This window comes from Tachypleus tridentatus, chromosome 10 (assembly GCF_004210375.1).
Source record: "Tachypleus tridentatus isolate NWPU-2018 chromosome 10, ASM421037v1, whole genome shotgun sequence".
In the NCBI taxonomy this organism is placed as follows: Eukaryota; Metazoa; Arthropoda; class Merostomata; order Xiphosura; family Limulidae; genus Tachypleus; species Tachypleus tridentatus.
This window is the reverse complement of record NC_134834.1, coordinates 81,834,213-81,849,065: the sequence shown is the minus strand read 5'-3', so window position 1 is coordinate 81,849,065 and position 14,853 is coordinate 81,834,213. Positions and strand designations below refer to the sequence as shown.

The following is a 14,853-nucleotide window of genomic DNA, read 5'->3' as shown; positions in this document are numbered from 1 at the left end:
TCAAATTTAAATATAATTCTATTTGACATAGAGAAATTACCAAATAATTTTTGTTCTTTTCATTTGATGTATGGATTAAAAAGAAAGATAGAATTCTATTTAAGTTTGACACTGCTTATCTATTATTGTGTAGATTCAGTGTTAATTTTATAATTAATTAGTGAATAATTATGAATAATTTTTGTGGTTATTTTTAATTAGTTTTTTAAAACATACTAATAAATGTATACATTTAATAGATGATATCAAAGGTCAACTAAGGCATTGGTGAAAAATGTAGGATTATATTTAAGTATTTGTTTTTAAATCAATTAATCTAGGTGTTAAGCATTTTTTAATTTTTAAAACCATATATTTATTGATGAAAAAAAGGTATTATTTTACAGATACAAGAAGCTCAATAGAAGTGAAATTTATATAAACATACTATAAAGGTCACTAAATCTTTTTTTTTAACACTGAAATACATTTAATACAAGATTAATAACATATTGTAACTTCCTACAATGATCATATCATGACTGAATAAGAATCAGATCATAAATATTTTATTAACAGTGCTCTTTCTTTTTACACATACATGGTTTACCTGTTTTGTGCAATTTTTCGAAGGCTTTCAGGACATTTGAGCAGTTTGTCAAGGGTTTTCACAATGGTTGCAAAAGTTAGCCTGTGGGATCGATCTTTCTGCCAACAATCTAACATAAGTTGATACACAGCTTCTGGACAATCCTAGTGGAAAGAACAAAGACTCTCAAAATGGACTTCACCAAGAAAAGAAATTCATACTTGTAACAGCCACAATGTATCATACACACACACACAAATGAAGTGTGATTTCTCAATTTTCAGCAGTTTATAAACAAAAACTAACATTCTAATATACAACAATTAGTTCGTTTAGAAAACATCTCTCAATATGTAGCAGACGACTCATTTCAACTGTATTTTATGCACTGTGGACACAGCAAAGATTTGGCTTTAATGGTCTGCTTCAAGCCAAAATGCTATCCCACTCTAAACACAGGCAAGTCCATTAAGGCCAACTTTATACAGAGCAGAAGATATTTGTGTGAAATAACCTTGTATAACTTTTTTTTTAATTAAACATCTGATTGGTTTTGTAAGTATTTAATTTATGACATAAGATTTCGTTTCAACATAATAAGGTACAGTTTTATAAATTACAGTATAATATAGAAAAATTTAATGAAAAAACTACGAACATTATTATTTATTATAATAACTTGCCATTGGTGGAGGAAGTCTGTAGCCTTTTTCAATACTCTTGATAACATCCTGATTAGGCCAGTTCCAGTATGGTCGCTCTCCATAAGATAAAACCTCCCAAGAGACAATTCCAAAACTCCAGACATCACTAGCTGAAGTAAACTTTCTGAAAGCAATAGCTTCAGGGGCTGTCCACCTAACTGGAATCTTTCCTCCCTAGAAAATTGCAGAAAATTGTTTTTCAGTAAATGTGAGGCATTAATTAGAAAACATACTTTTTATATTAGAAAATATTTTGGGGGACTTACGTTCTCTTCAATATTTGACATACCAATAGATCAAAGAAGAAATATGCTAAAAATGTATATTTTTTTGTTTCAACTGAACAAGTGCTTTTAATTCTGACTGAGGCAGGCGACATCAGCATGAAAACATATTTCAGCAAAACACAGTACAATGATTACAATCAGAATTTTCAACTTTATCCACACTTGGGTTCAAGTGTAACTATCTCTAATTATTGAACTGCTGCTTAGAGGGTTAGCAATCAATCAGCAGTATCCATTGCCACCATAATGCAATCTTAACTGAAAATATGGACCATCAACCTGCAGCCAAGATAAAGCCTGTCACAAGATCCATATAATTTTTGCAATATTAGTATGAAACTATATGAAACCTTATGGCTTAATTTTAGAATTATACAATTGGATAGAATCTTTAAACTCTGTAGATTAAAAGCTTTTGTAACAGTATCATACTATAATGAAACTCTTGCTTGAATGATATTGGAAAACCTTTTTCATTATGAGTTGTGCAAAATTTTTATCTTGTGTACATACAGATTTGCAATTGTGATCACAATTTTGGCATTTCAGCTGCGTTTCCTATCACAGAAACTATTTTTCTCCATTCTCAGGGTGCAGATATGACATCATGAATACATCACATGAATACAATATTATAAATATAATTGTACTGTCTGTTGTATGTCTTGTAAATACATCACAGGGTATGGATGGACCTTCACCAAAATTGGTATGGAGGTTCATTAGGTCCATGGGAAAATACAAATTTTCAATTTTGCATTTTTTTTTTAAATAAGTGTTTCCTGTTGGGTTCTTTTACCACAACTTTGCCTCTCTTGATGGATCTCCACCAAATTTGGCATGAAGGTTTGTTGGGCCATTGAGGAGATACATTCAGATTTACAGTTTCACATTTTGTGTTTTGCTGTTTTAATGGATGTTTTTGGTTTTTTTAAAATTGTATATAAAGTAAAACAACTTTTCATGTCTAAAGATAACTTTTCATTAATTATAAATCTACATAATTTCATCCAGAGTATGGGCATCCCAGCTAGTTATTCTAATAGAGTTGGAGAAATATTAACAGTCAGTGAACAAATCAGAATGCAAAATCTTTCTTAGTGATTGTTTTTTTGTGTGTAAAAGAAACCCCTCTAAACTTACTCTTGTAGTATATGCTCCTTCTGTTGCACTTTCAATTTCTCTGGAAAGTCCAAAGTCTGCAATCTTACATACCAAGCTTGAATTGACTAAAACATTACGAGCAGCAAGATCCTAGAATTATAATAATAAAAGAACTTAGAAACTTTATTTAAGTCAACTAGCCAAGGCAACAACATTTGGTGTAAAGAAAATTTCAAGTAAACAATATCATTCTTATTATAAAAACAAGTCTCAACTACTCAATAATGGAATATGCAAAAACAAATTCCTATAATTTAGAAGATGAAGATATATCTAAGGCATGTAAATGAGTCATGGAGAAATCCAAGTAAAGTCTGGAGTTTCAGTCCACCAAAAATACATCACAACCGCTTTTTTTTTCTCCTAATAATCAAAATTACTAACACTAGTGGAAACTAAGTCACTATATGAACTTTATGTAATATCTAATTTGTCAAGTTTTGGCATAAAATTCATCAGTGTGTAACAATGCAATATTCTAGAACTGGGTCTCATGTAGTGCTACAGTTCGTTGATAAAATAACTGACTGATTTTTAGTCAGTATTTTTATATACTACCTACCCTGTGGACATAGCTCATCTCTGATAGGTACTGCATTCCTGCTGCAATTCCTCGCAACATTCCAACCAACTGAATAACCTGGAACTTTCCATCATTTGCCTAGACACACAGAGCAAAAGATATAATAACAACACTGTGTTAAAATAATTAAGTTATAATTTGTTTGTTTCAAAATATTAATGGTTTATTTACATATAGAGGATACAAGATTAAACAAGAAAAAGTAAAAAACTTTCACAAAGCCAAACAAAGATTAATTTTTTCTAGCTTTAAGTTCATACAATAAATAACAGAGATATTACTGGAAAACCAAAAGCATATTGTTTCTGAAATGCCCTTAATATGCTGAACGGATATTATGGGGTGGCCAAAAAAACAAACAAATAAGGATGGGGATTACTCTGTTTTACACAGAGCACATTTTTCTTCTGCAGTGAACATAAGTAAAAACTATGTACTGAGCTGAAGTTTGTGGTGATTCACTGTTTCTAGGGTGACTGAAATATTAACCAATGTTATCATTTGCTTCTGTAGGTATATGAATAAATATTAAAGATGTCATACTTAGACAGTCCTACTTCATAGAGGAGAAAGTAAACAATCTAAATCGTAAATTGAATAAGATTAATAATATGTATTTTAAGTACAAAAAAGATAACTTCTACAGTTGTTTGAAAATTAAGATCTTAAGTAGGTATATGAATAAACATTAAAGATGTCATTTCAGAATAATACTTTCTAGGCCATACTGTATATTAGGCATGACCTTTGCAAACATGAATCAAGTTTTATATAGTGCAGAATGGTTTATTAAAATTATTTCTTAATTTTGTAAACTTAATATTTTAAGAAATCTAAAACTTGCTCTTAAGAAAGTATCCAGTGATCCATTCTCCATATACTCGGTGATAATCATAACTGGGTTACTTTTTGTGACAACACCCTGAAGGTAGATAACATTAGGATGGTCAAACTGTCCCATGATGCTGGCCTCAGTGAGGAAGTCCATTCGAGCCTTGTCAGGAGAGCCTGGTTTAAGGGTTTTAATAGCCACTGTAATCTCAGGTCGGCCTGGGGCTTTAAGTTTACCTTTACACACATCTCCAAACTCACCTGAATGATAGAAAAAGATGTTATTTGTTGTAAAGTATCCTTTAACATAGTATATTAACCAACAATAAGCAAACAGGTTTAGTTATTTTAAAGTAGAAATTGTGATTGTTTTACAATTTTTATATATTTAAATAGTCCTACTTCATAGAGCAGAAAGAAAACAATCTAAATTGTAAATTGAATCAGGTTAATAATATGTATTTTAAGTACAAAAAGATAACTTCTACAGTTGTTTAAAGATTAAGATCTTAGCACTAAATGGATGTTGATTACAGGAAAAGTTAACAGTCAACTCCTTTAAGACTAGAATAAATTATCTTAAATCAATGAAATAAATTACTATTGTGTTACCTTGATACAGTCTATATGTTTTATGTCACTTCTTCATCTATATTTACTCTTTTTTCTAACTCATATTTTGTCAACATATTTTTCATCAATGTTGAAGATCAAGGTAGAATTTGAAATACTTGTAACATTATATATATATATTTATATGTATTTAGAAAACATTTCATATAATTAGGCTGTAACCCTTTAAACTACATTTTTCTCCTTCTACTCCTATTTACATAAGTTTTTTTTTTATGCAATTTGTCTAGTTCTAACTCAAGTATGGTCTCGCACTGATGTAGTGTGATGTAGCCTGTTCAATGGGTCTATTATTCTTAACCAGTTTAATTAGTTTAAGGTAACAGATAACATTTTGAAAGTTTAAATATTTATTTGGTATGTTTTATTGATCTTTTGTTTATTTAGTCTAACTTGTTGCAAGGTAGGAACACTGAAGCTGGAGTCAAATTACAGTATTGTTAATATTAAAAGTGAGATACATGAAGCATCATAGGTTTGAATGTCAATTGCACTGAATTTGATCTTCGTACCAAGAAAGAGCCAAAATGCCTTGAGCACAGAGATGAAAAAATATGGATTTTTGATCAAATTTGGGAATTGAAAAGATATTATATGCCAACTGATATGCTTCCAAGCAAAAGGTAAGGTAATAAGATAAGGTAAGACCAAACAATCACTTACACCTAGTATAGTAATACATTAATTAAAAACCCCTTATACAAATCCTGGCTACAAAACACCATAATATAACTATTTTTTACAGTAAATTAAAATGAGGTAATATTAATTTGTTTTTTAAACAAACTTTACAACAATTGTCAAGCAATCATGAAGAAACTAGTAATAACAATGAGCATGGGGTGAAGCAAAAATGAATATAAATAATTTCAGCACTTATGAAATTTATAAGATAGAAATAAAAATTTAGTTCTGTAAACAAAAACTCTAGTTCCATTTTTATGAAAATACATACCAATACAAATTTTTTTTTTTTTACAAATTCTGATTTCTACCTTCAAATACTTTAGAAAATGAAACATTAAGATTTAGAATTCTGTTTTGATAAAAGATTTATTAACATTTGGAAAAAAACAACTCATTATTGTAACTTTGACTTTTGTTCCTTCTCCACAATGTAATATTTATTTTGTGAGTAGAAATATCTAAGCTTCTTCTAGAGGAAACTCATTAACATCATGAAACATACCTGTCATATTTATAATGTTTTATACGTTTTATTTCTAGCTGAAAGTATTGAAAATAGTAAAACTTTGCATTCAGGCAGTGTAATGGATGATTGTGATCCAAGAGCATTTGAAGAAAATGCTGTAAACCATAAGGTAAGCAGGAATAAGCATAGTATTTTTGTCAACGTAAAAAGAGGGAATTTATTTTATATTCTACATGTGTCCACGTGTTTGTTACACAGCTTAAACTTGGTCAGAAATAATTTTAGAATTGCTTTACAATACTGAATTTCAGAACGATTTTCCTGTTTAACATACTTATCTAATACTATTCTCAAATTAATTGATTTCATCTGAATATGTTACAAGGTTACCATTTTTATAAAACTGCTACTGGGATGAAAATAATTAATGGTTTCCTATACTAGGTTATGATCTAGTTTACTATAAAGTCACTAAATTATAAACTATTTTAGAGACATCAGACATAGAAAGAACTGACTGATGAGCATACAGTGATAATTTTGGAAGTGAGAACTATAACTGGTCATAGATTTAAGAAAACGAATATCTTAGTTCTACACTGAACAAGTTAATAATTAAAATATTATTCACAATAAATATTTAAACACAAGAGAAAGTATTACAGTTACTTTCATGAAAGGTTAATAGAGACTGCAGCAAACTGTACCATTAATATAACTGCCCTGAAGCAACAAAATCTAGATCAGTGACATACCTCCACCAATTATAGCTTCAATACTTATGTGAAGAGCATCTATTTCCTTGGCAAATTCCCTTACTGCTTGGTTAGGGTCTTCATATGTGTGAGGATCAATGTAGCTTCTTGTTGTTCCACAGTGGGTGAAGAGTGGTGTGGTAACTGTTAAGTAATGAACAAAATCAGATAAACATCGTCCGGAACAGACGATACTCATTGGAAATTATAAGCTGTTATTTTTACGTTCTTTATCGCATTCCAAATGTGTTAAAATCTATGATTAACTGGAGTTGGAATGTTATTTCAACACTGTTTGAACATTTTAATATATAAGTGGTATAAAATAATTTTAGCTTTTCAAAAGCAACTATATAACTGTATTTTATTATTACACAATATTCTAATAAATCATTATACCTGAGAATGTTTGAATTCTCATTTTGGCTCCATAAAATGTGACAGATATTATATCTAAACAGTTTTGTAACACAACATGAATTGGAATTTTAATTAATTTTATATTAAGGAAAAACAGTTTATCTCACATACTACGTCAATCTAAACTCAATAATTACGAACTTCATTAACTCTTGACCAATTGTGTGATATAAGATATAGAGATTATTTCTCTCTCTCTCTTTCTATAGATGCACATATTATTTAATACACGAAATAAGGTGTTTTAACTGTATTAATATAGTATCTAATGACAATACAATTCTGCCAAATCCTAAGTTATTCTAGCTGACCACAGAAGTACCGAGTGAATAAAGATGCAGCAAAACCAATTATGCACACATTATAAACCCCTATGTAAGAGCAATTTTAATACATTATCAAATTTTTTTCAGAATTGTATGTTCTATCCTCAAACACTTTTAAAGAGTGGAATAAATTGCATTAGAAATAGACATAGAGTTTTGACGTAGATAAGCAGGAAAAGAAAGAAAATTATTGCAAAAGACCATAAAGTTACAAGCATATAGAAAAAGGTTGTAAGTACTTACTCAGAGCAGTAGGAACAATAGGAGGGTGATCCAAGGAAGGCATTACTATTAGTTCAGAAATTTAAATAATTTACTTTCAAAAGACATTTGCCCTTACTTTTCTGACATTGTATTTTACATAAAAAAATAGATATTTCACACTTTTATATTTTGTTGATAATATAAACTTCTAGTACCTTTTTTCTTAATCTAAACAGCTTGTTATAAAGTATGAGGAGACAAGTGTTAAAAATTAAAGAAAAAATTTTCAAAACGTGACATTATTATGCACAAATCTAAGAATTATGTTAAATAAAACCTGTGAAAATTACTGTAATGGGAAAACAAAATATTAAATTCTCACTTGTTATTTCATCCAAATTGCAGTTGTAAAATTCACATGTATAGTTTAGAAATAATTTGCCACCAGTGACTACACATAAAGCAACCTTTACACTTTAAATTAATGTCAGTGATGACTTGTAAAATAACTCATAATAAAACTATGGCTAATGATATTTACACTTATTTAATCTCTCAGTAAAATCATTCAAACCAGATATTATCAAAAATGCGTAATAAAATTATTTAAAGAAGTCATTATGAGGAAATATAAATGCATCATAATTTTCAATTAACTCTTCTCATGCACCAGGTGGCAATTAAACGTCTTATAAAAGTATTGTTTTAAAGCTTCTACTCAGTTTTTAAAACCATATATTGTGTCGACTAAAAACTTACAAATACATAAAACAGGTTATAAAATAAAATACCAACCTTTACACTTGTTACCTTCCCCGTTTCGATACTCTAAAGTATCGCAGTCACTTGGTTGCTTTTTATTACACTCCTCTGAACTTCTATGAAAACAAGACAAATCAATGGTAAAAAATTATTTGTTAGCTTATTACTGTGAGAACATGGAAGCTTAATGCATCAGCTGTCTCTTTGAACCTTAGAAGTTCCAGATAAAACCAAAAAGAGCATAAGACTATACTTATACTGTTAATAGTTATTTATATTTAGGAATGCAATCTCAAATATATAAGCAATTAAACAAACATTTTTACATATTATAGTTCATATTAAAACTTTAAAGAGATGCAATCTGTAAACACACAAAGTTGCACAACACATTAAACATACTTCAGTTTCATTGACTTTTGTATTTCTAATACAGTACCTGACCTCCATCACAGATATGGCTATTCTTGTTCAATGTTACACTGTATGTGCAAAAATGATTTTGCCTGCCGCAAGCCTTGAGCTCCTACATACCTCAAGATCAATGTGGGTCAACTGTATCTTGCATGTAAATCATTATGTAACAATCCCCCACCAACGGGAATGCAACACACCCTATTTTATGGATGTGTATCCCTTTATGAAATTCTGCCAAATTGTCACTTCTCCTTTGGCAGTGCTATTATCTAGATGATTTTTGTTTGTGGCCTCTTCCTTCATTTTCTTTTAAATTTTAAACAAAGTGGAATTTTTTTTACTTCACTCTAACAGTTTTAAACGAATATGTACCTTTATTGTCCTTCACATTTTTCCATTTTCATCAAAATTTATGTTTTCACCTTGAAAGCGATATTTACTTCCTGTACAATTACAAAGGCTTCAAGTACCATCTTTTACCTGTCACCATCCTTCATTCTTCGATGAGGCTGCGACAGGGTAAGCTACCATTTGTCTCTCTCTTTCTGTCCGTCTGTTTGTACACCTCTTATTTTTCAGGGCATGTCTCTTCTTTTCTTTAAGGATTCTGCCCTGTTGCAAATGGTATGTGTCCAGGTATACTTTTTTAAAAGTTATCAAATATGCACTTTATGATTATAATTTCCATGGCCACTAAACACACACTGTTCAGATGAGATGTTCCACAAGGTCACTCGTGGGTTTTTCCTCTTGATGTATCTGCTTTATTAATATGCTATTTCTGGACTTTACTAAAGCAGAATGGAATAAATATCCATCTCTACTATGCCTTGTATTGAATAAATTGGTATGGTCGGCTTTTAAAAATAGGGTTCCATAGTTACCTCTTGTAGTGTCTATGGTGTTGACATTCCTCAGTGAAGTACAGGAGTACTTAAGACTTTCCAGCTGCTGGGAGGGTTAGACCATGGAGAACTCCTCTGAAAGTAATAGTAATATACGATACAAATAATAATGAATCCATTCAACTGACAGTAGAGCAGTGGTATTCTTTTGGTGTATCTGATGAGGTGTCCTCCAATTTCATGAACCTCTCTGAATGCATTTATCCAAGGTAATGTTGTAGCTTTGGAGTGAGCCATCAAAAATTACAATTCACCCTTTTGATTGGAAGACCTTGTCATACCCCCACATGGATGCTGGTTCAAGTCCTCACACATGTATTATGGGTCTCTCTGTTCTGTCACTCAGTTAAACTTATGTTCACTACTGCTATGCTGTGGGTCACAAGGGATGAATGTGCTGCTACCCATGGTCCTTCCTCTTGTGCTTTACCTTGAGGGTTTTAACATACTGAGGTAGCCCCTCTCCGATAGATTTTGACTGAGATATTTCACTATTCAGAGACATATGTCAGATTCCCAGATTAATACATTTTATCATATACCCTGTTCATAAATTGGGGAGGTATGATCTCTTTCTTTGGTCTGTTGAACTTGAGGTTAAGTCACTATGATCCTCTTTCCTACCCCTATGTAGATGTTGGTCACCAGTGGCTGGATTTTGGATTGCAGTTAAAATCCATTGCTATGATCCTCTTTCCTACCCATACATCTTAAGAGCAATTGAGATTCCAATATCATGTAGTCTAAATCCCTATCTAAAAACTGTTATCTGCCCTTAGGATGTGACTTTCTAATTTTCCACCCATATTTGCAACACCTCTTTCCACACTGGATGTAGAGTATACCTAGTACAGATGTTGTGCAGTCTCCCAAGTAGGATCCTCTACTTTGATAATCTCTATTTTTGGGTGCTCTTTGATCACTTTCAAAGGGTGCTTCTCTATTACCTCACACCAGTCCCTCAACCTATTCAATGTGGGATTCTATCTATGTTTGTGAACAGAGGTAAGGAACCATATTAGAAGTTATAATTTTCCTATATTATATTTCTGATAGGTACTTACTTCTCTCCTTACACATTCCACCCTTCCTCCCCATTGAAAACGTATGCTTCCATTTTCTGCCAACTTTACTTTTTAATAACTTCCATGGAAATAATAACATTTGCAGCCTAGTTTCATAAAACTTCCAAATTAACTTGTGAAAATAAACACAACATAATAAATCTTCATGTTTTGTGTACACATTCTTTTGACAGCAAAACATTTTTGTCTGATCATTCCTGGACTAGTTACCTATCAGGAGTTAATTCAGAGCTCTGACTAGTTACCTATCAGAAGTTAATTCAGAGCTCTGACAATATAATGATTATGCTGAATACGTGATCTACATAAATACTTTATGTGCAAGAAAGCATCAGACACTATACAAAGCTAAAGAATTTTATGTAAAATTTCTTATTAGCCTATTTTATTGTACTTTTATTTTCTGTTGTTACTTGGTAGACATAATGCACACATAACTCCAACAACACTTTTCTCATGTTAGGTTACTTCATTCACAGCAATCTTTGAATGCTAACATATTGGTTATTTAGATACTGTATACTCCTATGGTTTAACAATGGTAATCTAAGTTTTCACACACCAGTTCCTGTGTGATCTACACTTCAAATACTCCTACGTGTAAAAATAAATCACAAACACTTTTGGACTCGAACTCCACCAGCTGTTTCTGAAACAAGCAGATTTAAATAACATAGAAGAAGCTCAGGTATACTAAGTGTTAAAAAAATACACTCTTTTGAGACCTCAATGTATAGTTTTAAATAACATAGAAGACGTTCAGGTATACTAAGTGTTAAAAAGATACACTCTTTTGAGACCTCAATGTATAGTTTTAAATGACATAGAAGAAGCTCAGGTATACTAAGTGTTAAAAAAATACACTCTTTTGAGACCTCAATGTATAGTTTTAAATAACATAGAAGACGTTCAGGTATACTAAGTGTTAAAAAGATACACTCTTTTGAGACCTCAATGTATAGTTTTGCTTCAGGGAAGATGTTCCTATAGAGTTCATTAGTATATTATCTCACCCATTTATTCTGTCATCTTATGCTAAAAGTTTGATATAAATATATTATACTCATAATTGCCAGTTTGCAACATAGTAAATTTTCATAAATATTCCAGCATTCAACATATTCCACATGTTGAGATATTTTTTCCTACCTTCTGATGTAGAGAATTATCATAACGATGACAACAACAACAAGAACAACCACAGCAACAGTTGCACCAGCAATAATTCGAACTTGAACTTTATCTTCATTTTCTACATAAGCTAATCAGAAATAAGAGGAAAAGTTAAAGTCAGGCTTTATACATGAAGTAAATACATATAACCTTAGTGGAATAAGCAGGAAAATATAAATATAACACAAAATTAATATTTGCATTTCAACAATTTATTAAATACTCATTCAAATTCTTAGAAACATTAATTTATTCAAAAGTAAACATGCAATGCTTCCATATTTTTAATAAAGTACATCAACCAGTATTCAGAATAGTGCATTATATCAAAAAATTATATATTTAACTATTATTGCAAAGATTTTCCAATAACAGCCACAAAACTAATTTAGCATATTACAATTATGATAGTTTGGTTATTTGTAAAAAAGCAAATAATCAAATACAAGCTATGCATTTTACTCAAATGATAAAATGAATGTACCGGTTTCAAGTTTCAGTATCAACATTTTACAACATGTAACCCACGGTAGTTCTGCTCTGTATTTGTCTTTCATATGAACATTTTGTACCAATAAAATATATTGGTTGAGTATTGTACAAAGCTTTTTGGAAACTAAAATCAAACAAATCACTCCTACATGGCCAAATGAAATAGATAACTTGTTTGTTGTTATGCACAAAGTTATATAATGTGCTATCTGTGCTGTGTTCAAAGTGAGTTTTGAAATTTGATTTTTAGCATTACAAACTATTAGATGTATTGCTGAACCATAAGTGGCCTAATTAGTAGCATTTTCAAATATGATAACATTCACACCATAATTTGTTAAATTACAGTTACTAGCAGTATAACTTGAGTTATAACCCATATAAAACACAATAGCATACATATTTTCCATGTATTCATGTAACAGACAAGAGTGTTAAAATGATAATATATTAAACAAGTCATAAAAAGCAACATACCAGTACTACCAATAATAATCTGATCCGTTGACTTAAAAATGGTCTTACTGAATTCTCCCCATCCATGAGTTGTCTTGGCTCTGACCTAGAATATTTCAATTTAATATAACTGAATGTACAAGAAAGTATCTTAACTGCAAGTGAAGATAGATACAGTTGCTTTGACTTAAGTGTGACTTTTTACTATAAAATATGAACATAAGATAAGAAAATTAATTATTTGACATTTATCAACACTTAGTGGTATTTCATTCAGAATTATGTAATAAAATAAATTTGACTATTGTCCTCTTTCAGATGTAAAATACTAACTGTGTTATTTTCTTCAACAAATCTGACAAAGTATGTTATTACAGAAACTGTAATCTACACACAGTAGGGTCAAAAGTTATTTATTACCTGAAATCCATATTCCACTCTTTGTCTTAAATTTGTGAACTTGGTCTTTCTACCTTTTGTCAAGATGGCAGATGCATTTTTTATGTTGCCTCGAGGGAAGTATCGCACCTCATACATTTCTATAACTGTGAGAGGGTCTTCTGGAGGATCCCATGCCAACACAATTTCAGAACTTTTAGCTGATAGAATTTGCACATTGGTTAAAACAGATGGCACTACAGTGGAAGTCAAGAATAATTAAAAAACATTACTCAACACATTTGTTTAATATTGTAAACAATATAATATGCTGAAAATGCAAAAAGTTGCTCATGAAGAATGTGGTGCACTTATTAGTCCTAGGGTTATCTGTAAAACTTTTAGTACAGAAAAACAAAATAAAAGGCTAAAATCAAATTTCTGTAGCCAAATTCAGTTGAAGACACATTTGTGAAACAGGTGAAAAAAATTTATTATTACGGATATTGTAATGAAGAGAAAAGCAACAGTTACATTGACAAAAAATAAAATTAGTTGTGATACTTAACACACATTAGTGATGGTGCATTGCTGAAAAATTAGGGATGGAAAGCACAGATAACTTTTGAATATCTTTGAACAAAGTTCAACAAACATTAACAACGTTGGCTGGAAAATACAGCTGTAATATTAAAAGATAACTTGTTTCGCAATGAACTTGCAAATGGTTTGTTCAATAATAGTGCAAAGTCTTATCATATCCTCTTATCATTATATCATTATGACTAAATTGTATAAACATATGTTGGTTGCTACAAGACAATAAATTTTGGAGTAACTGTATATAATTGTACTCTGTCTACTGTGGAATGGAATAGCAGAACAGAGTTAGATAAATTGCAAATTTGTTAGGTGTGTTCATTAGACAGATACATTATACTTTTCCTCAATGTTCTGTTTATTTACACAGCAGTAATTTTGAACATCTGTGGAGATAAGAATTCTCATGAGTGTTTACTGTGATACATTCCTTAGTCACCTCCAACATTACATTTTTTGAAATGTCACAACACTTTCACTACTGTGATCTTCTTGAACATTATGATATGATACAGGGTTCTACTTGAACATTGTGATATGATACAGGTTTTTACTTGAACATTATGATATGATACAGGTTTTTACTTGAACATTATGATATGATACAGGGTTTTACTTCTTAACCTATTTGGACCTCAATCACAATTTATACACCAAAACAAACAATGATTTAGACTGATTATGATATTGTTACTTCTGGAAATTTCTGCAAGGTGAATTTCCTTTCTTTCATTACTGAAATAGAAAATTGAACAGCTTTGAACAAATTGAATGTAACAAACTCATTACACATATACTATTTATCTACACTTGTGTTGTGGTTGCCTTTTTGGGCCTTAAAAATGCCTTTAACTGTTTTAATTTAAAAAAGTCTTTTGACAAGTTAAATTATTAGATACTGATGTTAATACCTCATAAATGCTTCAGTTACATAAAGTACTTACTGTTGTATATTTA

At 30.6% G+C, this 14,853-nt stretch overlaps 1 pseudogene across 1 annotated transcript in view; it reads right to left on the bottom strand.

Moving 5' to 3' along the window:
• Positions 1 to 14,853, bottom strand: part of LOC143229707 (ephrin type-A receptor 4-like) — a 199,906-nt pseudogene that overhangs the window by 5,760 nt on the left and 179,293 nt on the right. Inside the window, exons 6-16 of the transcript XR_013016011.1 lie at positions 13,339 to 13,553; positions 12,940 to 13,024; positions 11,947 to 12,058; positions 8,424 to 8,506; positions 7,668 to 7,712; positions 6,679 to 6,822; positions 4,151 to 4,398; positions 3,286 to 3,384; positions 2,703 to 2,813; positions 1,252 to 1,446; positions 590 to 732 (exon numbers count right to left, since the gene is read on the bottom strand). The product of XR_013016011.1 is annotated as an ephrin type-A receptor 4-like (transcript). The remainder of the gene's footprint in view (positions 1 to 589; positions 733 to 1,251; positions 1,447 to 2,702; positions 2,814 to 3,285; positions 3,385 to 4,150; positions 4,399 to 6,678; positions 6,823 to 7,667; positions 7,713 to 8,423; positions 8,507 to 11,946; positions 12,059 to 12,939; positions 13,025 to 13,338; positions 13,554 to 14,853) is intronic.